The sequence below is a fragment of the Castor canadensis genome, chromosome 3, assembly GCF_047511655.1.
Source record: "Castor canadensis chromosome 3, mCasCan1.hap1v2, whole genome shotgun sequence".
Classification (NCBI taxonomy): domain Eukaryota; kingdom Metazoa; phylum Chordata; class Mammalia; order Rodentia; family Castoridae; genus Castor; species Castor canadensis.
In genome coordinates, this window is record NC_133388.1 from 18,989,308 (window position 1) to 19,013,773 (window position 24,466).

At 43.2% G+C, this 24,466-nt stretch overlaps 1 protein-coding gene across 6 annotated transcripts in view; it reads left to right on the forward strand.

The window, feature by feature from the left end:
• Foxn3 (forkhead box N3) overlaps nt 1–24,466 on the forward strand; it is a 373,081-nt gene that overhangs the window by 75,749 nt on the left and 272,866 nt on the right. Inside the window, exon 1 of one of the 6 annotated variants that reach the window (XM_074067350.1) lies at nt 6,454–6,632. The exons of 4 other annotated variants lie outside the window; for them this stretch is intronic. The gene's annotated coding sequence lies outside the window, so the exon portion shown is untranslated. Of the gene's footprint in view, nt 1–6,453; nt 6,633–21,581; nt 21,784–24,466 lie in introns of those variants that run through there. One more of the 6 variants, XM_020158928.2, reaches the window with a different exon arrangement.

Below are 24,466 nucleotides of genomic sequence, written 5' to 3' on the forward strand. Positions count from 1 at the left end.
TTTGCATGCATGTTAATGAGGGATGTGGTCTTTAGTTTCCTTGTATATCTTTGGTTTCAGTATTGTGGTGATTCTAGATTTGTAGAATAAAGTGAAAAGCATTCTGTCCTCTTCAATTTCCTGGAAGCATTTGTGTATTATTTTTTCATAAATGGTAGAATCTACCACTGCAATTATCTGGGCCTAGAGTCTTTGTTGGAAGATTTTTATCTACTGATTCAATTATTTTAATAGTCTATTCAGATTATTTCTTCCTTGATTGACTTTTGTTATGTCTTTCAGAGAATGCATGAACTAAATTTAAATTAGTGAGTTTTGGCATCAGGGTGTCCTTTTATTATATTTTTAATATGTGTAGGTCATATTGATATTATCTTTCTCATTCCTGATAATTGTAATTTGTTTTTTTCTCTGTCTTTTCCCCCAATAATACTGATCAGACTTAACCATTTTATTGACCTTCTCAAAAAAGCTATCTTTTGGTTTCATTGACTTCTCTCAATTTTTTAATTTAATTGATTTCCATTCTATTATTTCCTTTCTTCTGCTTACTTTGGGTTTCATTTGCTCTCTTTCTAGTTTCTTAAGGTAAAAGAAATTGAAGTAATTGACTTCAGCTCTTCTTTGATATAATCATTTAATGTTTTAAGTTTTCTTCTACTTTGACAGTAATGAAGACATTCTAGTTTTCTTTTGATTACTGTTAGTATAGCATATCTTCCTCCATCCTTTTTCTTTTAACCTAGTTGTGATTCTGTCTTTGAAATAGGTTTCTTACAAGCAGCATATAGTTTATTCTTGCATTTTCTTTGATCTCATCTTACAATTTGTCTTTTAATTGTTGTATTTACACTATTGACATATAATCTGATACTGACTTGATTGGGTTTAAATTGACCACTTTGTTATTTGTTTTATATCTGCTCAATCTGTTTTTGTTTTCCTTTTCTACTTCCTTTTGGATTGAGAATCCTTTTTTGGCTCTTTTTATTTACTTTTATTTATCATTGTAGTAAATGTAAAAATGATAGCTATTATTTTAGTGGTTGCTTTACCATTTGTAGTAAATAACTTTAATTTATCACTGTCTACCTTCCAGTGATATCATACTAATTAATATGCAGTGTAAGAATCTTAAAAGAAGCCAGGTGCCAATGATTCATGCCTGTAATCCTAGCTACTTGGGAGATTGAAATTGGGAGGATCATGGTTCAAGGCCAGCCCAGGCAAACAGTTTGAGAAACCCACCTCTAAAGATAACCAGAGCAAAATGGACTGGGGGTGTGACTCAAGCAGTAGAGCACCTTCACACTTTGTAAGTGTGAAGCCCTGAGTTCAAACCCCAGTCCCACCCCTCCCCCGAAAAGAGAATTTTATAAGAATACATTGATCTTTCTTTCCTCCCAGGCTTTATGCCTTTGTTGGTATCATATGTTTTACTTTTATGTTCCTTGTTGACTGCACCATTCCCAGTTAATATTTTTACTTTAAGCAGTTAGTTCTCTTATAAAGAGACTTAAATGTTAAGGAAAACAGGTCTCTTACATTAAATTACATAATTACTGTGTTAGTCAGCTTTCTATTCCTGTAATAAAATACTTGGGATAGTTAACTTATAAAGAGAAAAGGCTTGTTTTGGCCCACAGCTTTACAGACTTAGGTCCATGTCACTTGTCCCCATGGCTTGAGGCCTGTGGTAAGGTAGCACCTCATGGCATGGCAGCAGCTCATGGTAGAGCAACACCCCTCACCTCACAGCCAGGAAGCAGAAGAGAAATGGGAAGAAGCCAGGGTCCCCTACTCCCTTGGGGCATGCATCTAATTACCAAAAGACCTCCCACTAGGCCCCACCTCTTAATGGTTTCACCACTTCCCAGTAGCACCTCCCTGGCAAACCATGCCTCTAACACATTTAAGACCCAAACTACAGTCATGATTTCTTTTTTGGGGGTGGGGAGAAGGATGGAGTTTAAACTCAGGGCCTCATGCTTGCTAGGCAGGCACTCTACCACTTGAGCCATGCCTCCAGCCCTTTTTGCTTTAGTTATTTGTCAAATAAGGTCTCATGGTTTTACCCCCGGCCAGCCTGGACCATCATTCTCTCATTTATGCCTCCCACATAGCTAGAATGATAGACATGGACCACCATGCTTGACTTATGGCTTGAGGAGTCTTGGTAACTTTTTGCTTGCACTGGTCTTAAATTGCAACTCTCCCAATCCCTGCCTCCTGAGTAGCTACAATTACAGGCATGTACCATCAGTCCTGGTCCTGTGCCTGTCACATGTCACTTTTTTTTGAAAGCTATTTCACTTGAGTATAAAAATTCAATTTGACAGGTACTTTAATACAGCTCCACTGTCTTCTGGTCTACATTGCTTCTGCTATCATCTTTGCCTTTGATTTTCTGTATATAATGTGTTTTCAACCCCTTCTGGGTACGTTCACCATGTTTTGTTTTCTTTTTTAAATCTTTCTCAAAAGTTTAACTATGATGTGACTATGTGTGGCTTTCTTTGTGTGTGTGTTACCTGGTGTTTACTGAGCTGCTTGGACATGAAAATGTATATCTTTAATTTGGAAATTCTGTGGCCATCATTTCTTCAAATAATTCTAGAACCTCTTATTATTTTTTTCTCTTTCCTCATTACCCTCTCACACTCTAATTGCTATATGTGTATGGATGGCTGGATAGATAGATAATCTCATTTTATAATTTTCATTCTTTATTTCTTTCTGTCTTATAGGTTGGATAATCCTTTGTTTTTTCTTCACGATCATAGATTCATCTGTTCTTTCCATTCTATTCTGAAGCCCACTCAGAACTTCATATTTTTCTAGTTGGTTTTGTTCATTATGAAAATATGTCATGTGCATAGGGTTTTGTTATGGTAAAATATCATGTGCATAGTTTTAATGGGTCTTTAAGTCTGCAACTGTTAATTATAACATCTGGGTTATCTGGGATCAGTCTCGTTGATTACCTTTGCCTTGTGTTTACATAGAGACTATATTTTCACAATCATTTCTTCAGTTTTCTAGCTTCCCTCAGCTCCTCTCTCAGTATATATCACAGATACCTCACGATGCCAGGACATGAAAATTGCGGCTTCTTTATTGCATCCCCTGGCTTGCAGCCTCAGTACACCCAGATACCCACAGCTGGCATTCAGCCTACCTGCCTGACTTCAGTTCCTCTCCACCCCTCTGGCTTAACCATTTCCTAAAACCTGGCCACGTTCCCTGGGAGCAGGTACAATGCTCATTCACACCTCTGTAGATGAGTACTTGGGAAGAACTCATTCTTTAAGGCCCAATTCCAGTTTGCAATCCCCTTCTTACACAAAGTCTGTTCTGATCACCCGTTGTTGAAATTCATCTCTCCCTACAATGAGATCAATATGCTAAAATTAGTTATTTGGTATCATTGCAATTAACAAAGACCCCTTCAAACAAAGTAGTTTTTCTTGGCAAGGGTAGGTGAGAGGAGGGAGAACATAATATAAGGATACGTGGATGTCTTACTGTTTCATATTCTTTAAATTCTATATTTCCAAGAAAAATAATCTGATTGGCCCAGCTTGAGTCAGGTGTTTACCCCTTCTCCAATCAGCCTTGCCAGGAGAACAAAGTCATGTGGCTATAAACATGGCAGCCTGGTATAGAGAGTTGAAGAGATTTGGGGATGATCAAAGAACCAGATATGGCCAGAAAGCCTAGCAAGTCCTGCGTTCAAACCCCAGAAGTCACACACACACACACACACACACACACACACACAGATGACCAGGAAGTTGCAGGAGTCAGAGGCTTTCTTAGGGGACACTTTAATGGGTTATAGACTTGAGGGTGAGAAAGTCCCTGAGGAGTCCATGGAGGGTCTTCCAAGGAAGAGGGGAAGAGGGACCACAGATGGGGCTTCCATGTGTCTAGATGGTATCTGCCACTTATTAGCATAGCACTGTATCTCTGGGTCAAATTGTTTCAAAGGCAGTATTGCTCAGGGTCTTAAAACCGTACAGGCTCCATTTTTATCACCAGCTAACAGATGATGACTACATTTTTTCAGGGTATGCAAAACAGGCAGGTTCTAAATGACTAAGATTCAGTTTGCTTTGACTGTTTAAAAAATAATCGCATATGTAAAAATCTGAGTTTGGTACTGACTGAGTTTTGCCCTAACAAGTTTCAGTCTTTAGTGAAGAAATAAACAATAGATGCCAATATACCTGGGCTGTCTGTGACCTTCTTATACAGCACCCAGAGTCACCCTGGTGATCTTGCTAGCAGGACAGGAGGTGGAAGGAGACTGTTTCCAAAGAACACTGGGGCTTCTGCATGGTTCTTCAGGCCCTCATCATAATTATCTAAGCTCCAAAGATGCTGGTGGGCGTACCTTCTCCTATAAGCTCCTAGAGCATCCATCTTGTTATTACCTGAAGTGCCTTATTCCTTAATTATGAAGTTATGATTGTTGCATGAATGGATGGATGGATAGATGCATTTCTCCTCTCTGAAATACCCTGCACCTGTCTAAACTTTACATCTCTCCGTGACACTTGGATTGCTCTTCATCTCTTTCTCCAGATCATTTCTTTGGCACCTGCCATACTATGTGATTGTATGATTGTAGCCCACCCAACATCATAAGCTTCTGGAATTCTAGGGATATGACATCTATTTCTTTAATATTTCATGTGTAGAGTCCTCCTCTGCCTGGAGAATGGGGACCCAATTAGACAGGGTGTATGATGGGAGGGAGAAACACATTCTCAGGTGGAGCAGGAAGAGCAGAGCCTGGAATTGCAGTCTTTGAGAGCCTTGGTGGTGGCCAAGAAGACAAGCAGATGTGACCCATCCTAGAGATGGCACTAACGGGAAGTTAGTGTTTAAGTTAGTCCCTGGAGAGTGTAGACGAGAGAAGCTCAGCTCTATGGAGAGACGGGTCAAGATGTACAAACTCAGGTCCAAGGTTAAGAAGAGTGACACTAGGCTAGACTATCTTTTCCAAAGAAAGCCTGATGTGCCCAACACAGAGCTTTTTGTGCTCTGGAAGGCCACTAACTATCATATTGCCCTGAGTCCCAAGTGGCATTTTAACCACAGAAGCCGGAACTCATGTTACAGCAGAAAAACCAGTTATTACATACAGAATACTAAGTACATGTTCATCCTTGAAATTTCACTGGTTTATTTACTTTTACACCTTAAAAGAGTGGAAGCTTCTATTTCCATGTGGCCTATGTAAAGATATAAAAGATTAAAACAACTAGGAGAGCAGAGAGAGGAGAAACTTTAGCTAGATTCCATTTTTCTAAAGCTCAAAGTCCCTGAAGCATTTATCTGCACTGATAGCTCTCTCAGAGCATACCGTATCTGCACTCAAATCAGATACCCTTCTGTGTGTCAGTGCCTTGCAAAAATAACACCGTGTGCTCTGCTTTTCCAAGATGCATGAAAGAAACAGTTATTCTTTAACAATTTGGATGCTTAATTGCTGTTTTTTTTTTTCACACCTGGTAGTGTTTTGAAAACCCTACAGCCATTTCAGGTCATGTGGCTTTTGACCAAGTCTCCCTCATGAAGATGAGGAACACACCTGCTGCTGGGTCCCAGAGGCAATGAGGCTGTCACAATAATGGCCCTTTAAGCACCCCTGGGGTTCTTAGGGCTGCAGCTCACCACCCTCCACGTTCATTATTTGGCAGTCTAATAATTGAACCTTCAACTTTTCATTACACGTGTTATTTGAACAATTGCTCACAATGAATACGTTCTGACTGGTTGGTTTCCACTGAAACAGTCTCAACTGTACTTAACACACTCTTGAAAAGTAATATCTACTACCTTTTTAGATGACAGTGTCTGCCATAAGTTGACAATTAAGTGGCCTTATTTGTAGCAACTGCAAATCTTGGAAGAAATCTTTCCTCTGTCCTTGCCCAAAATGGCAAGAAGAGGGACCAAACTCAGCAGTGGGTGTTTTTGCCATCTCTGAGCTGTCGAAATGACGCACAGATGGTGATCAATGTACACTCTTGAATTTGTCCTCTTCTTTTAAGGAGAGTGCAACAGATAGAAACATGGGAAGTACTGAATAAAGTGAAGAGAGTAGAATGGCAAAATGCACAGATGGAATGGGGACTATAAAATTCCTTGAAAGCGCAAGCTGAATGTGTGATGAACTAAAATTAAATGTAGTAGTGTGAGCCAGTGTGAGTAGTAGAACGAGTGACGTCCTGACAGTTGGCACCAGCTGTACTCCTAATGAATGTGACCTTGACCAACCCTTTTGGGCCTCAGTTTCCATATCAATAAAATCTGGTAACAGTAGATGATGTCTGTTTCTAAGGTTTAAAGACTCGGGCTCTAAGATTCTGTGATAAGACTCATTCCTTGGCAATTTAATTGCACTTAATTGAGGTAACATCACTGTTGTCTTGGCATGTGATTTACACAGAAGTTCACCCAGGAAGCAAGTGAGGACAGCCATCAGTTTCCAATTGCACACGCTGAGGTCTCAAGTCTGATTGATGTGGAGGCCAACGGGAAATCCATTACAATGGCTGGTTCCCTTTAAGACCTGCAGCAGAAAAGCACAATGAGGAGCACAAGGTTGCGCCATTGTTCCTGTAAGTTCTGACCCCTCCTGGTGGGAGTTGAGTGCTTGGTGTGCCAGCTGTTAGGACAGCTCCTCCCCCCTTCTCCATCGTCTTTCCTTTTCCTTACGTACCACTTTCTTCTTTTTGTGTCACCTCTTGGCCCTGGTGGTCCTTTTATTGTCTTCTCTCCTGTTACCAGTGTCATCCCTGGTTTTCTGCAGCCTTTGGACATAAGCCACTCAAATCCTGTGAGACACACAGAGCAATGTTCCTTTTCTTCTAGTTCATCTGGCAGTGTTGACTTTTCTGTAAGTGGAGGGGAAGGCAACAGTGTGCTGAGAGAGGGAGGGAGATTGTAAGAGCTGGTATAACAATAGATAAGCTTTCAAGATTAGAACCAAACAAACTCAAAAATGGTAGCATTTGAAACAGGGTTTGAGGATGCTGTGACCACTTAGTTTCTTCCTTGTTTCAGCATATCACTCTTGACACATGAACGTAGCTCCCAGTCTTCCCCCACCCCCACCACCCAGCAGTGCTGGCTTTACAGTCCTGAAGAAATCAGAACATGCCACCACCAAGTGTTTTGGAACACTGATCACTGCAAAGGGAAGGCAACTAAGAAACAAGAGGGTGTTGGAAGGGTTCTCTGCCCTTCCCCTTTCTGGCTAAAATCAAGGCATGAAGTTCCCAGGAGAAGGGTGCTTTTCCTGTACCAGGAAAAGGAAAATATTTTTACTACTGGAGATGGGGTGTTTGATGGCAAGATGAGCTTGTTTGTACAAGGGAGATAAACCTTACCTTCTGTTAATCTTCCTCATATATTTCCTAGTGACTTTAACACTGTTTACCATCCCAGACCAAACTCCTGTTTCCTTAGTATTGTCCTGTCGCCACAATTTATCACTCTTTGTTAAAATGATGTCTAAGACCTGGATATAATCACTTTTTTGGTATTTTCACTTCTTTCTATTAAGCCCCCCCCATGCCATGTAAAAAAATTAACATCAGATAAAATGTGTATGCTTTTTCTCCTGTTAATCTGTCTTTTGTCTATTCAGTTTGCAAGCACAGAAGCTAAAGAAAGTCATTCTGTTCCCAAGCCCCTCGCTATTGGCTTTTGCCCTGCTCTGGAGAGATGTCAACAAAGTTGTCTGCCTTTATCGTGGGCAAATAACTGAGAACAGTGGTGAGCCATTCTGAAAAAAGCCATAACTGTCATTTTGGCTTCTGAGTTTTCACACTGTTAATATCAAGAATGAAAAACCTCTCCAAGTCTGGTTAATTTAGTTCTAATGCCTTCAAGGGTGACCTTTAACTTGGATCTTCCCTTAGTGGTCCTGCATGTACCTGAAAGTGACCACAGCTAAACAGGGCTGTGTGTACTATATAAGCCCAGGATCCCAGCCTCCCTCCAGCCAGACTCCAGGGAAAACTGTAAATTACCTGTGAATTATATGCCAAGCAGGTCTTCTGAGGCTCCTGACCCCAGGTGAGTTGAGGAACCCTCTGGACATCCTTGAATACCTGCAGGCTGCTCTAGTGGTAGTGTACATTGGGGTGGAAGATGGAGGGGGGCAGGCATTGAGAAGAGGCAACTTTAAAGTTACAATCTATAAACTCTGGTAATGTCCCATAACTCTGAATGTGATGGTGCTCTCAGTTCCTGTGTAAGTGGAGACATCACTGGGGAGATGACAGCCAGGGGAGGGCAGCTAAGGTGTCCTTGGCTTCTCCAGATACACAGTCCTCTTGGCATCACCACCTTCTGTTCTCTACAACTGTTGTGGGGAAGATGCAACCTTCTATGATTCTGTGGATGTCATGAGACTTATTCAGGATCCCTGTCATGAGTTGTGGAGCTGAAGCCATCTCAAAGCAGCTCCGACTTCTGTTAGTAAGAGAGGCAGAGTACCAACTGGCAGGAAGACCCCGTGCAGGTGTCATAGGCACCATGAGCAATCCCCCCACCTGCTTCCTGCTTTTCTCTGTGTATAGGAGTGGGGGCCCTCTCCTGGGGAGGCCAGCCTGCCCATCTTGGTCTGAGTCTCATCTCTGGCTCCTGGGAAGAGGAAAGGATGGAAGAGGAGGAGGAGGAGGAGGAGGAGGAATCCCATCAGGTTGCTGGTGAACGAGAGCCGGAAACATGGGGTTTCTCTCTCCATGAGGCCTATTCTTGCATGGCAGGATAAAAATATCTCTTGCAATCTGTAGCAACGGGTCCTTTTGAAAGCTCCAAGAAGTAGTTTCTTCAAATTAAAAAAAAAAAAAAAGTACCATTCACATCAGATGTAAGCAAACAGTTCCTCAGAGTCCTTGACGGTGATGGTTGGCACTTTAAAAATTTCATTATTTTAAGGGCTGATTAGGTATTACACACAATGAACAAGACACAAAATGCTCGCCCTCTTGGAGGTGATGTGTGAGTAGGGAGAGGGACAATGAACAAGATAAATAATGTATTCCATCTGCAGGGAGCTATGAAAACTATGAAGACAGTGAGGCAGGAAGGGGGAGCAGGAGATGCAAGGATGGCACCATATTTTAAGCCAGAGGGGCAGGGCTGGTTCTGCACTGAAGGTGAGGGAGAAAGATGTTGAAAAAGAGAGTTCTTCAGGCAGAGGGGACAGCTAGTGTGAAGTGGTCCAGGAATAGCAAGGAGGCCAGGGAGGTGGAACAGAGTGAGCACAGGAGAGAGATGAGCTCATGGCAGGTATGTTGGTGGGTGCCAATAATCGGGATATAAAAGCTATCAGGAGGTTTCATGTCTGTCCATAGAGCCAATCTATTCGGATGGTTTTATTTTTTTGCTATGTGCAAAGCCTGTCACGTGGGAGGGGGCAAAGGCCTGAAGTCAAAAGGGCCCTGAGGTTGTGGTGTTCTAGATCCTGCTACTCAGGATGTGCTCCAGCATTAGTGTCCCTTAACACTTGTCAGCAATGCAGACTGTCTGCAGAGCCTACCTCTTCCAGATCATCAGGGGCTCGTCTGTGGCTTTGGGCCTCAGAAGCCCTGGGGACTGCTGAAAGCGTGTCCACTTATATTCCAAGTTGGCCTCAGTTTCTTTGTAGTTTTACTCACAAGGAGATCAGAATGATGCAAACATTCTTTGTTCTGTCTGCCTCTTCTGTTTCTTTTTGGGTGAGTGACTGTCAACACTGTCTTCTCCATCCATCAGACCAAACTCTGTCTGGGGTTGTGTAGACTGAAAGGCTCTGTGGAGTTTCTAGGCTGTCGTTTTCACTGTGTTCAGAGAAGATATTCCTTCCTCCTTGCAGAGCATTGAAAACATACAAGGTCTGCACCATGACAAGAGTCTTCTCTGCCTGTACCTAGTGCTGCCCACCCTCTTAGCAGGGCATGTGCTCTGAGCTGAGCCGAACACCTGGGAATTCCCCCGTGCTCCAACTTCCTATCATCTTTTGCCAGGTCCGTTTTTATTGGCAGCACTGAGGTTTGAACTTAGGGCCTCACACTCGCTAGGCAGGTACTCTACCACTTGAGCCACTCTACCAGCCCAAAAATGAAGTGCTGGGGTTTGAACTCAGGGCCTCACACTTGTTAGATAGGCGCTCTACCACTTGAGTGACTCAACCAGTTAATGCTGGGTCCTTTAAGGGCCCAGTGGTTCCAGATGCAGAAGGCTGGTTGATTTTTGAGGGTATGTAGATATGTTAGTTATCACAGTAAATGTAGGTGTTGCACGGACTTGACTGGTCCATCTAGGATTGACCATCATGCTTTGCCTATACATAGGTATGGGAGCTTCATTTTCTAAATGCTTTTGAAAGCTATTCTTAAATGTGTGACTTCTGGACTTAAGTCACTATATACTAACATAGTTTTTTAAAAAACTGAATTTAAATGAATCTCCCTACTGCTGTGTGTTTAATGGCGGCACCATGGCACATGCCTGTGTAACCCACGGATTACTGTGTTAAGAAATAAACTCAGCATTGGTTTTCCTTGCTGTTTCTGAATTAGTCATGCACTTCCCATTATTTGTGTATGTCAGCACTGTGACCTAAATAAAATTAAGGTTGATCTCTTTCAGAATTTTTCCTTACAACAAAGCTAAGGTGAGTTGATGAATGATTTGTAATCAAACAGAAAGACCTTTGGAGCCAAGCCCTTGCTCAACTATGGAGTTATTGTTGAGCCTTGGTTTTTGGACGTGGTCAAATTCTCCAGTGTCTCAAGTGTTTCCTGGCTTGCCAAGGTCTGTAGTAGAAAGCAGCCTTCGTTTGCCATTGCCATTTTCCACTGGTGGGGCAACCTGATCGCTCTGAGTGGCTTGTGTCTTACCTTACCACCCCAGAATTCCAGATCAGCCCGGTGCTGGCTGGGTATTCTTCAGCTCCTTGCCATTGTTCTCCTACTGGCTTTCTGGGTTAACCTGACCTACTGCTTGACCAGCTGCTGTACACACTGTGTAGAGCAGGTGCCTTCAAGGACAGTGTTTCATTAGCTGTGTAATTTTAGGCAACCTACAGACCAAAACAAACAGCAACACATTGACAGCAGCTCCCTTCGTCATGCCACCTTAGGCATGAGGTAGAGATAAGATTCACCATTACAACCCACCCGGCAGAAACCATGTGGGGAGCTAATCCATTCACCACATGTCTTTCCCAAAACTTTGTCCCACCTCATGTTGTATTTCACTGCCTGGGATGGCAGTCACCCTAGATCTTGATGCATTGCTGTCCTGGCAAAGGAAGGAAATGCTTTAAGATAGACCCTGTCTGCTTCAGGAACTCCTGGAGGGTTGGGAGAGGATTGGATTTAAGAGCTCTGGGGGCCAGGTTCCTGGGTGGACTAATTGGGGCTGGGGAAGTGACAAGAATTGATCCTATGGCGATGGTTACTGTTAGAGGAAGTTTGTTGTTGTGAGAGTGGCAATATTGTAAAATGTCATTTTACAAAAAGGTCATACCAAGAAGAGGGTCTCTCCTACCCAATGTGAAGCTGTGCCTCCAGGATTTCTCCCAGCCCTGGGTCTTTGGTTAGGTTCAGATGTGGTGGTGAGGGAGTGGGGTGGCAACACTAGCCTCTGGGCAGGGGGATGGTGGACACACCCACCCTCTCCTCACACAGAGCTGCGGCTTTTGGCTCTACTCTGGCTTGCTCTGCTGCCTCTGGGAAGAGCACAAATCTATGGAAACTGGAGCTGATTGAAGCCTTCGTCCTTTGTGAATTACTGCCTGGGCTGGATGCAGAAGAAGCGTTGTCATTTTCATCTTTCATCTATCAATGAGGGGATAAAAGATTGTCCACCTCCCATCATAAACCCATATGCTCTTCCATTTCCAAACGCATGGGAAACAAAACGTTCCGCATTCAGACTCCTCTGTGGTGATGTTGCCAGTCTGCAAGCGTGTGGGTTGGGTTCCTGACATGTGGCTTGGCCATTGAGCTAACATAATGCCACGGATTTTGTTCTTATGTGTGTCGGTGTCCCCTGAAAGCACGTGAGTGGATTAGCAATACACATGACCACTCACTTGTACATTCTGTGATGGAATGACCCAGTTAGAGGCCTGGCCCAGGGACAGGATGAGCAGGGCTAGCTGAATGCTGTCAGGGAACTCCCCCAGCTGGGTCAAGAGGACTTTTCCTGTCCTATCCAGGGTACAAACAAGTGTCAGAGCAAGGGGGAGAGTCCCTGCTGGGGGATTGACCCTGGTGATTTCCTTTGTGACCATGTAGGTTAAATAGGAAGAAGTAAGGAGCAAATCTGATGGGTTTGATAAGAGAGAGTTATTTCACAGTGTGACCTGTCTTTTGGGAGCAGCCATTGTGAGTGGCCCTCTGGCTTTTCATCCAGTTGCTTACCGAACTTTCATATTTTAGAAACTCTCTTGTGTGTTCATATGCCTGGCAAGGTCAGAATCCTTATTCTTCCTTCACCAGAGACCTGAGAGAGCTGCCGAGTGTCCAGTGGTCTCGCGAGAATCACACTCATAAAGTAGCCAGGCTGCAGTGCAAGGCCAGCCTCCTGTTGCTCCCCACATGGGAAGAGGCCCTATCTATAAAACATGCAGTTGCTATGAATTACTGTTGTTGGAAAGGAGAATCGGAAGAATTCTCGTTTCTCGATTACCTTTCAGATATTCAAATTCATGTACCAGTAGCATATGGCAGAACTTGAATTTTTTTTTACTCAGATGTCTTCCAGTGTGCTTCATTGAATTCCAAACCCACATCAGGTTTGAATTTTGAAAATACCAACTGTATACTAACTGAATGTGAGAAATGAAGAAAACTTTCACGATTTTTTTTTTTTAAATAAATGGTGTTCTGTGTTCAGATCAAAACCAGCTGTATGGATCTCTTCTCATTTTGGTTCATTTGCTTCTTGATTATATTGCGGGAACAATGTGACCAGTGTATTCTTGGCTTGTTTTCAATAAGACATATCCACATAGCACACGTCAGACACCAGAGGGAAATGGATCATGACAATCCTCATGGCCTCCTCAGCCAGCCAGGACTGTGACTTAGGTGGGGGGAGGGAGCAGCCTTTGTGTTCCCAGATGGTGGTATAGGTATCTGCTGTGTCTTCCCAGCCTCGTCACATTTGGGTCCAGAAAGGATTTGACCCAGTTTTCTTCCTGCTTGTGGTTGAGTTTAGTTTCTTTCTTTCTTGTTTTTGGTGGTACTAGGGTTTGAACTCGGGAATTCATGCTAGCAAAGCAGGAGCTCTACCATTTGAGTCTAGGAGCTCTGGTTATTTGGGAAATGAGGTCTCAGAAACTATTTACCTGGGCTGACCTCGAACCTTCATCCTTGAATCCCAAACCCTGATCTCAACCTCCCAAATGGCTAGGATTGCAGCTGTACGCCACCAGAGCCAGCTCTTTTGTTTCTTATAGCTGAGAAAGTCCCAAGAACTTCAGATATATAAGAAAAAGAAGAGAGAGGCTTCTATTTGCTCAGTTTTCCTCAGTCACAGAGACAGTCCTCATGTTCTTGTTTTGCATGATCTCTGTTAGAGGCACTGATATAGGGTGGAAGTGACCTTGGCCCACATTGTGCAGAGGGATGTTTTCAGCAAGCCGCTTGAAACCTGAAGAGCTTCCTGGACCTTGGGATGTCTTCTTGTGATATACCTCCGTCCTTTCACCCCCCCCCCCATTAAAACACATCACACTCACATGAAATATGATCTATACATTGCACATCTTCAAATCTAAGTCACCATCATCTGTAAAGTATGGTGGTATTTTATGTATCACTAAAAGAAAATGTGCTGCTGACTGTAATTAGATGCACTCACATCAGAATAGCAAAATGTGCATTTTTAAATTGATGAAATGCATTTTAAGGATGAGTTGAGTCACAGTAGCATAGTTGAGATAATGCCAAATTTTGTTAATTTTCAAATGATGTATTTCCAACACAGACAAAGCAAAAACACTCAGTCCCTACTACCCCACTTTAGTAGAGTGCAACATTTTACCATGTTTGCTTCAAATAGATTTTAAAAATAACATATCAAACATACAATTCAAAGTCCCTGTAGACCCTTTTCCCCATCCCAGGACTCGATGCTCCTTGTGCCCTAAGGGGACCACAATGTTGAACTTAGTGCATATCATTCCCAGTATGCTTGTAGATGCTTCCTTAAATCTTTGTGTCTTTAAATATATATTTATTATTTTTATGATCAAAGTATGTTGTGTGCATATATGAAAATATCATAATGAACCTCCCCCACATTGTACAATTGATAGGCACTAATAAAAATGGGGAAAAATAACATAAAATGAAAAAGTTGTCCACCATTAGGTTTCCTCTGCTTCTAGCTTAGCAGAACCCTTGCACTTTGGGTAGATAACTTCTGCCAGCGATGGCTAAGTGATTGAACTTCTGGCCAATAACTGGACATGGAAACAATAGATCCAGCTTGACTTTGCCCTGAAATTATGAGAACAAGTTCTTTGCATTCTCTTCCTGCTTTTCTTCTGATGAGGCCAGGGACCAGGAAGTAGTGATCTATTTGTGATCGTTCAAATGGGGGAAACAGGCTGGAGGATAAGGAAGCAATGAGATACAAAATCCTCCATCCCTGTTTCCAGTGTGTCGGTGCCTCAACCCTCCAACTACCCATCATCTTGCATGGGTATGTCAGAAGTAAACAAAAGGACATTTTTATTTAAGCCAGTGTTATGTGATCCCTATTAAAACAGTCCTCTCCCCCGCTCCCGATCCCCAAATGGTCTAAGTTGAGTGATTTTCACTAGTGCTGGTGACTTGTATTAATGTCTTTTGACTTTTCTAGAGTAAGTGTGAAATAAGTCATGCAGAGAGAGACAACTATTGCATGTTCTCGCTCATTTTGTGAAAGCTAAGAGTTGATCACATAGATGTAAAATGTGGTCATGAGAGGCTGGGAGGCATCCTAGAGAGATGAGATAATGGACACCCAAATATAGTTAAATTGGAGGAATTAGTTTCAGTGTCACAGTAAGGTGACTATAGATAATGTATGTGTACTTCAAAAAGGTAGAAAACAAAATTTTTGAGTGATTTACCACAAGAAATCATACATGTCTGAGAACTAGATACCCTGATTTGAATATTACATAGCATCTCCATGTACTAAAACATCACATGGTCCCCATAAATACCTAGGATTGTGTGTTAGTTTAAACTTTTTTTAATGTTGCCTTTCAACGTTCTCAATTGTTAGTAACAGTTCAAGAAATATAGTCTTGGCAAAGTATCCCAAACTGAAACTAACGAGTCTTACCTTTCTAGTCTAACTATGAGAGCAAAAACAAGCTTTAAAAAACAAAACAAAACAGCATGGTGTTTGAAAGTGCAGAATCATCTTGCTTTGCAAACTATTTTGCAAAAAGGCCAGAAGCCAAGTTGACCTGTGAAATTGGACCACACTAGTGGGTGAGCTCCTATCAGACAGGACTGGAGCTGTAAAGTCGAACAGGAAAAAATTGGAGATGGTCCCTGTTACCCGCCAGTGGCTCTGGCCCCAGACCTTAGTCCATTGGGCAGAACTCCTGGGCACTTGACCACTCCAGCCGGGGATACTTTAAAGAATAATAAGCAAAACAAAACAAAATAGTAGGGGGATTTAGAGTAAAATACATTCATACAATTTATTACATCCTCAGGTTTAAAAAAAAAAAAAAGGAACAAATATGTTTTACAGCTTCCTCATGGTACTAACATCAACACTCGGGGTTTATAATCCCACCTGAACTCGAGCCAAGCATTCATTCTCCGTGCAGAGACAGGAAGTTCAGATGCACTGTCAGTGGCTCTGCCCGCCCCCCACAAGACATTTAAAGCAAACTTCACAACAATGATGTCAGGATGAAAAGGAGAAGTTTCTGTCCCCAGGAGAATTTTCTTCTCAGATCCCGACAGCTTGATGTGAATGTCAGGCTAGCGAGGCCTTTGTGGTCAGTTTCTCTTCTCCAGGAGCTGGTCCTTCCATTCCTGCACCTGCCTGACAGACGGCAGAATGGCTGACTCGGTGGAAAGAAGTCCACCCTCTCTGGCTGCCCAGCGTTCTTGTTCTTGCAGCTCTAGACAGAGCACCATGCTGGCTGGAACGCTCGCTTCCTGTGGAGCGGTCAGGTGGCTCAGGGGCCCTCAGTTGGAGTCACGGGCAGGTAACACACAATCACCAATTTTTTCCTGTCCCATTCTACAGCCTTGGCGTTGTCTGCTAGAAGCCCATCCCGTGGCATGGTCCTGTCTTCACAGGTCTACTTGGATTCTAGCAGCTATGGCAGATCTGGTCTTTGATGTCCTTCTCAGAGGACACTTTACTGCAAGGCTCCTGGCCTCCGAGGCTGGTGTTGTCACTCCCAATCGTGCTGGTGCCTCTTGTCCTTGGCACTCTCCTCCTTTCTCCTGTGCATGAAGAGTTGGGTTTTCAGGTGAGTGATTCTCACTCTTCTGCCACCTGTGCCCACTACTTCAAAAACATATAATTATAATGAGCTGGGCTTGGTGGTGCATACTTGTAATTCCACCTTCTTCAGAGGCTAAGGCACAAGGATTGCAAGTTCAAGGTCAGTCTGAGCAACTTAGCAAGACAGTGTCTTGTGTGTGTGTGTTACTGGGATTTGAACTCAGGGCCTCACACTTGCTAGACAGGCGCTCTACTACTTGAATCATGCCTTCAGCCCTAAGTTACACAGAGGTTGTTTGTTTTGTTTTGTGGTATGGGGTTTGAATTCAGAGGCCTGTAAGACCTGTCTTAAAATTTAATGAAAGGAGGAGGAGGGTGGTAGAGCGCTTGCCTACCATGCATGAAACCCTGGGTTCAATCCCTAGTCCTGGAATGGGAAGAAGGGAGGGAGGAAGATGCAGAGGCAGGGAGGGAAGAAGGAAGGAGAAAGGGAGAGAGAAAAATAAAACCTATACGGTGGAGGCTGCTAGACCGCGTTGGGAGGTGAGCCCTGCTCTGGTGAGACTCAGCAAGCCAAGCTTATTTCATCCAGTAGTGCCCAAAAGTTACCTTCATGGCAGAAAAAATGAAGCCAAACAGTACCAAATGACTTCCCTGAGTGGGAGCCGAGACTTCAATTGTGAGTCCTGGGCAGCCACAGGACAAGAAAAAAGAAGAGAGACATAGGTGACATGTGAAAAGCTTGTGCATTTTAGTCACCTAAATTTCACATTTCCTGTGGCAGTTCTGTACCCAAGAACAGGAGAATTAGAGGTAAATGTCCCCTTAACACCGGTTCTCATATTGGTTTGCCTACTAACCAGTTTGCCAGGAGTTCACTTTCAACTTGAGTGCTTTTGCTTTCATTGCCAGTATCTCAAAAAACAAATTAATTTAGGTTAATTTATTAAAATTAAGTATAAACTAAAATTTAAAACCATACCGCTGTGCCCCATAGAACGCTTGATTTAATGACCTTATAATGACAAAGAGATGGGGAAAAGAAATCCAAGGACATTGCAATATAAAGAGGCTCAAAAGGTTTGAAATTGTAGGCAAATTACTCCTTAGGTGGCTGGCTGGGGCTGATTGGCTGAGAGTCAGTGGGCTCCAAGAGTTGGCACTTTTGTGCCCAGGGACACTTTCTCAATCCTGTGTTCGTGTTTTTTCAGACAAAATGCTAATCAACTCTATTATTTGGTTTCTGGCCCCTGGCATATTAGATGAGAATCAAAACAGGAGGGAAGTGCAAGAGCCAGACCACTTTGCACAGCGAGAAGGCCAGCTGATACCTCCACAGCCAGGGAGGGGCCGGAGGAGAAACGCAAATACAGGATTAAGATTCACGTTGGTGTGCGGCTTTTTCCTACAGCCTAACCCCTTCCCCCTCCCGCCCTTCACTTCCAGGGCTTCTCGAGTGCCTTTCTATCAGCAAGGAAAGGCTTGTAGTACCACTCAAGTCTGGAAAACCGTGTGTGATGGGCTGAATCGTGAGCCTTGAGCTTTGCCCAGTTCGTTGTTCCCTTATATGATCTATGTTAGAAAGTTTTCATGGAATGAAATCAAATGGTCAGCTCCTGGGTTGGAGCATCTCTGTGAAGCCACCTGGTCCCCCGCGTTCTGTGTAACGCTTTCTGGAGTTGCCGGCTGCTTCATGAACAGACCAATCTAGAAACAACTCTGTGGTCTGGCAGAACTTTCTTTTAGGAAGAGTCCTGCCACCCAAAGATAGAATGACCCAATCCAGTTAATGTGGGTAGGAGGTAGTGTACAACCCAAGTCACCATGAAATTCACTTCCTATCGTATGGTGGCTGTCAGTGTGGTTAGGGAGCGACCAGCTAAAAAGATAACCCATAGAATGGGAGGAAATGTTTATAAAGGGATTAACAAACAGAATCTGCAGAGAACTCCTACTACAAGAAACAAACAACAAAACCCCAAACAACCCGATCAAAAAATAGGCACAGGACTGGAGGAGACATTTCTCCAAACATATACAGATGGCCAATAAATACACGAGCAGGCACTTGACATCACTAATAAATAAGAAAATGCCAGTCAAGACTATAAAGAGATACTACCTCATATTCAGTAGAATGGGTACTATCAAAAACAAACACTAACACTAGCAAGTGTTGGTGAGGATATAGGGAAGCTGGAGCCCTTGTGCATTGTCGGTGGGAATGTAAAATGGTTCAGCTGCTGTGAAAACAATATAGTGACTTCTCAAAAACTTAAAAATAGAATTACCTCATGCCTTTCTGGTAGATGCTCAAAAGAACTGAAAGGAGACTCTCAAAGAGCTACTTATACACTTGTGTTCAGAGCCGCTTTACTCACAATAACTAAAATGTCCATCAACAGATGAATGGATATGCAAAAGATGGAATGTGCCTACAAGGGAATATTAGCCTTAAAAAAGGAGATTCTGAGATATGTAACAACATGGACGAACCATGACTACTTTATGCTAATGAAACAAGCTAGTCATGAAAAGCATGCCATCCGATTCCACTTACGTAAGGTGGTTAGAGTGGTCAAAATCACAGAGACAGAAGGTAGAACAATGAGTTGCCAGGGGTTAGGGAAGGAGGAAGTTGAAAGTTGTTTGATGGGTACAGAATTTCAGCTTTGCAAGGTAGTAAGAGTTATGGAGATGGTGATGGTTACATATTATTATCTAATACCACTGGATTGTCTACCTAAAAATGGTTGTGGTGTTAAATTTGATGGTATTTGTAGAACCTGGATTATCGAACTGTTTTGGGAGCTTGGCTTGTTTATTGCTACTGTTTTTATTTTTTTTATTTTTACTTAAAGTTTATCTGCTTGTCATACACAGAGAAATGATTGGTGACTAATACTAGGTGCCCAATAAATGCCTAGAAGGTTGTCCAGACATTTTGTCACAAAACACTTTTTATTAATGCATGTTAATTGTACAACATGGGGAGGTGATTGTGACATTTCCACACCTGCATATAACCCACTTCGGTCACATCTACTTCCTCTATTACTCTCTCTGCTTCTTGCTGCTTGATATTTCCCTTTCACCTCCAGCGCCCGAGGAGCCCCCTTCCCATCTTTCCACCCTAAAACCATCTCTGAGGATTGGCACTTGCCCTAGGTTTGGGACTCTTGGGAAGAAAGAGGCTTCAGGGCATCAGGAGCAGGTGGAGACGTCTGCTTTGGGGACCAGTGCTGAACTCATCCTAAAGGCCCACTTCTCTTTTCCCACCCTTCAGAGAAGAGAATGAGTGAGTTCAGACAAGGAAGAGCTTAACCTTAACACCAGCCATAATTAATCCCCCAAACCGTTAAGCTGATACCTAGTGTCTGACCTCTTCTGAGTACCGCTACTGTGGTCGTTTTAGGGTCCTTATAGCCAAGCGCATGGTGAGCACACTCGGCAGTTTGGTCCATGGAAAGAGCATTAGATCAGGTGACAGAAGACACATCGACTGATTTCTGTGAAATGAGATTGGTGAGACCTGGCACGCTAATTCACAGAACTCTGGCGATAGTGATACAACATAGTTGCACAAGGTGGAGATGCTAGGTAATACTAGAGGACCGTAAAGCATAGCAAGTGTAAGTGCCTCTTATTTTCAGTGCAGTGGTTCTGCTCAAGTTTGCAAGCTCTGGTCAGTTAGTTTAAGGGTAAGCTCTCCCCGCTAAAACCCACCCGGAGACAAGGCTTTGTGTTGGGCCCTAATAACGTCATCTTGAAATTGCTGCTAAAAAAGTGAGGTATTTCCTTAACTAGACAGGTGCATCTATTTTGTTTTGCTTTATCTTAGAGATGAATTGATTATTATTATCATAGTAAATAGCCAAGAATGATTCAACTTAGGAACATAATAGGAAAATTTTGCTCATCTTTTATGGGATCATTTTACCCTAATCCTCAACGCTAAAGTGTTTTCTTTAAAGCGTGCCAGTTCGGGGTCACGGAATCTGCTCTCTTAAAGCCTGCGATTGATTGTTTAGTGAGAAAATTGTATTCAAGTGAGGCATATCAGCATGCAAATCTAAAACGTGGCCGTTCTCATCTAGATCGAATATTATTAACTAGCCCAAGGGATGGGAGGTAATTAAGATTTTGAACAGCTTATTTTTGTCTACAGTGATGAGTATAACCCCAATATTTAAAGTGGCCTACCAGTTGAATGGTGGGAAGATGAGCTAGTACACATTTTAGTGCTCAGGTGTAATGAAAGAGTTTGACTTTTCTTCATGGGTCTGAGCATTGATGAGGACATAGATTTGAACTTGAAGCCAGTAAGAGGATGCTTCAACTGCAGGGACATTGCCTTTCTTTCTGAATGAAGACAACTTTCCTTCATATTACCTATTCCTTCTTTCTAGTACCTTCATGCATGGTTTAGGGACAGAGACCCAGGGGGACCAATGAAGCCCTTGATGAGGTTTTACGCTTTTGCCTAACTAAAACTATTGGACCACAGTAGCTCACGTTGGGAGAAAGCAAACTGTTAGCTTGGATCTACTTCAGAAAGTTTGCAAGGTCTCCCTCCATTTTTCACAGAGCCGATAAGGCACATTCTGGTAGCATCTTTTTCCGGTGCAAGTCCATGACCACTTTCTGTCTTAGGTGAAACAAAACTCTCACTTTCCCATCCTACCCACACTGCTTTAAAAGAAAGACAGAGTTCTCCCTTTCTCCTGGGAGAAGTTCGAGAAAAGATCCATTGCAGAGCTGCACCACCCTACGCAGCCACCTGGCAGGCGAGGTTGGTACCATGGCTCATTGCCGCCATCCGTATTTTTCAGGTGTACCATATGTATTTAGTACATCATTTGATAATGCTAAAAAACTATTAAAGCAGTGTGAGACTAAAGCAGAAAGAAGATGAATGTTAGCGTTCCCCTGGGGTTCATGGGTGAAGGAATTAACACAGCGTGGCACTCTACCCTAGCTGTGTTTGTTTCCATGGCAACAGCTACGTACGTGTTTCAGACTATCTACAGTGACACAGTTGCAGAAATAGTGCTTGCAGGTTTCTGATATGGCATCAGTGGACAGGCGGCACGCACTATAATAAGTAAGTGTAAAAGAATTAAAATGTAGCTCTGGATTAAGATGTGTACGGGCTCCACTGAGCAATGGATCGGGGACTGAAGCAGTCTCCCTTCTGCACCATGGCAAAGTTGAAAGTTGCAAGATTCCAGTCCAACAATTGTACTTGCTTGGGTGAAAATCATCAAGGGAAACAAATGTGAGGGAGTTCCAAAGGTAAGAAAAGGGCCCTGGAGATGCCATAGTGAAGAAAGATATTGTCAGTGAGGCTAATTTTTTGGAGGGGGGTAGTGATGGGGAAGAAATGAAAGTGTGGGTTGAAAACAGCTGAGTCTTTAAGCAAATTTAAGGTGCAATAGACTCTTAACAGCTGCCGAGTTTATGGCAAATCAGGTCTTTGTATGTCTCAATGTAGAAACTGCTTTTCTATAAAAATGATCAGGTGAGGAGCAAAGATTAAAGGGAAATTGGGGTTCCATTGTCTTTGCAGAATGCTTGTGTAAATATCTCTGTTCTCTCCAGATGACCCTGCTTTGTCTTTGACATTTGCTGCTACTTTTTAGTCCCCTTTGCTGGTATCTGTGTTTATGTCATGCTGCCACATTGTCGCCTGAGCTGACTTCAGTGGTGGTTAGAGAGCAGCCAAGCAAAGATGACAGACTTTGTAAGCGTGTGACTTTGCAACTGAATCGTACAGTAACTTGGGAGGCATGTTCAAAGGGGCACTTAAGTTATGTGCCAGCCCCTACCTGTGAAGAACAGCCCAGGTATTAGGCTGATGGATTTCAGTGTGCACGTTTTGATCGTAGGAGCTTGCAGGTATGTGGTGGTTAATTTATACTGAGTTTTATGTCAAAATATTTTTATTTACGCCTCTTATTCAGTTTAAGCCTACATTTACCTTATGCTGTAGTTTTAGTACTCATGTATTAGTAAGTTCAAGAAAGTAAAATGGCATGGTAATTTAAGCTCATCCATTCATTTGGGGAAGATTAGCCCTGTGACCACAGGGGGACTTATACAAAAAGTGATGCCCACAACTCTTCATGTGCAGGAGACTGTGTTCTATGTGCACAGGGAGTGAGCAGCAGCATCTATTGCATAATATTCCTCGTAGTAATTATTTGATTGGATGTTAAGAGAATACCTCTGGGGGACTTCGAGCTTCTGAACACCTGGGCGTGTGGAGGGGGGAGGGGGCTGGGACAGGTTTTGAATTATAAAGCAGGAACTTGAACCTGGAGTGTTCAGTGCCCCAGTGGATAGATACCATGCAGCTTTTTGTGCATGGGATGCAAGCAGCCCATGTATAGTCAGTCCGAGCCATGCTGAGATGGGCAGTGAAGTTTGGGTCTTTTGTGGGGAGCTTTATCATGGCAGCTCCATTCTTGCAGGAGGAGCTCCTCTGCCCCCTCCCCCCTCACTTTGGTGAGTCTTGAGACACTTTGGGGGTTGTTGGGAGGGAAGTTTATGGACCCCCCCCTCCCCATTGACCCTGTGTATTGTGGTGGGCAGAGTCTCCTGTGACAGATGCATGATGTCACCTGTGCTCGCTCCTCCTTCCCCCCCAACCCCAGGCAAAGAGACCAGATGTCTTGGTATCAGACATCACGTGCTGGGCTACTACTGGGCGTGAAGGGCCCTGGTGATCTTGAGCTCATTAACCTGGGACTCTGAAGGCAGAAATCAGAAAAGCTTCACCAGACAACTTGGAGTAACCACGTCAAATTTTATCAGTGTGGGAGTGCTAGAGCAGCCCCCTTCCAAAACTCAGCGTGCTTGTGTCTTTTTTGTGTTGTCCAGAAATATTTTCCAGTATTAAAACAAAACATCCTTCCATATTATTTTAACTAAGATAGAAAAACACATAAAGCTAACTGTAAAGCCCTGGCTAGAACCACTCGCTGGACTGTAAAATACTGGCTGTGCTCATAGGAAACTCAGTTGCTACCATTCCAAGGGCAAGGAAATTGATTTGGAAAAAAACCAAACATGAGGAATTCCCAATTTGTGGCAGCATGGAATAAATAAGAGAAAAATGAGGGTACGGGTTGATGTTATTACCAGTCATAACTGGCGATAGAATTGCCAGGGTAAACTTCCTGAGGCAGAGCTAGTTTGAAGTCTCACTGTCCAGGGACTCCTAGAGCTCTCAGTGATCCCAGGGCGCAGCCAGTCCATTGGCTGGTGTCCAGGATTTTCCACCATCAGTCCCTTCCCAGGTTCCCTTTCACTGCGTCTGCAATGCCTTGGGCATCCTGCCCTGTTGTAGGGTGCTAAATACTGTGTCCTGGCCACACTTGGAGTCTTCTGGACCTTTTCTCTGGCTGTTGCTCTGCCCACTTGTCTTTGCTACCATCTTGTTTTGCAAAGCCTGGCTTAAATTCCAAGTTGTCCACAAAACCTTATAGATCTCCCCTCTCATCCTTCTTGGGGTGGTATCTCCATCCTTCGTGTTCTGCCACTAGAGCACATAGGTCATTATAGTAAGATGAGTTATTTATCTCCTTAACTAAGTTCAAAGTGAATTAAAGGGCCACGGTTAGTGCTTTGTAGGTTTTGCCATACCTAGAATAGTACTTCAAACTGTTTTGTCAAGGGAGTTAAACTCTTCATATTATAGAGGAGAGAATTTTTTTTGGTGGGGGGAGGGAGTGGTACTGGGGTTTGAACTTAGGGCCTTGTGTTTGCTAGGCAGCTGTTCTACCACTAGAGCCACAACTCCGACCCTTTTTGTTCAGTTATTTTTAGATAAGGGCTCATGATTTTGCCTAGGCCTTGCTTCAACCTTGAGCCACTTACCTCCACCTCCTACCTAGTGTCCACAGTGTCCAGCTTGGGTTTTGAGATAGGTTCTGGCCAATTGTTTTTCCCTGGCTGGCCTCGACCCTTGGCCCAC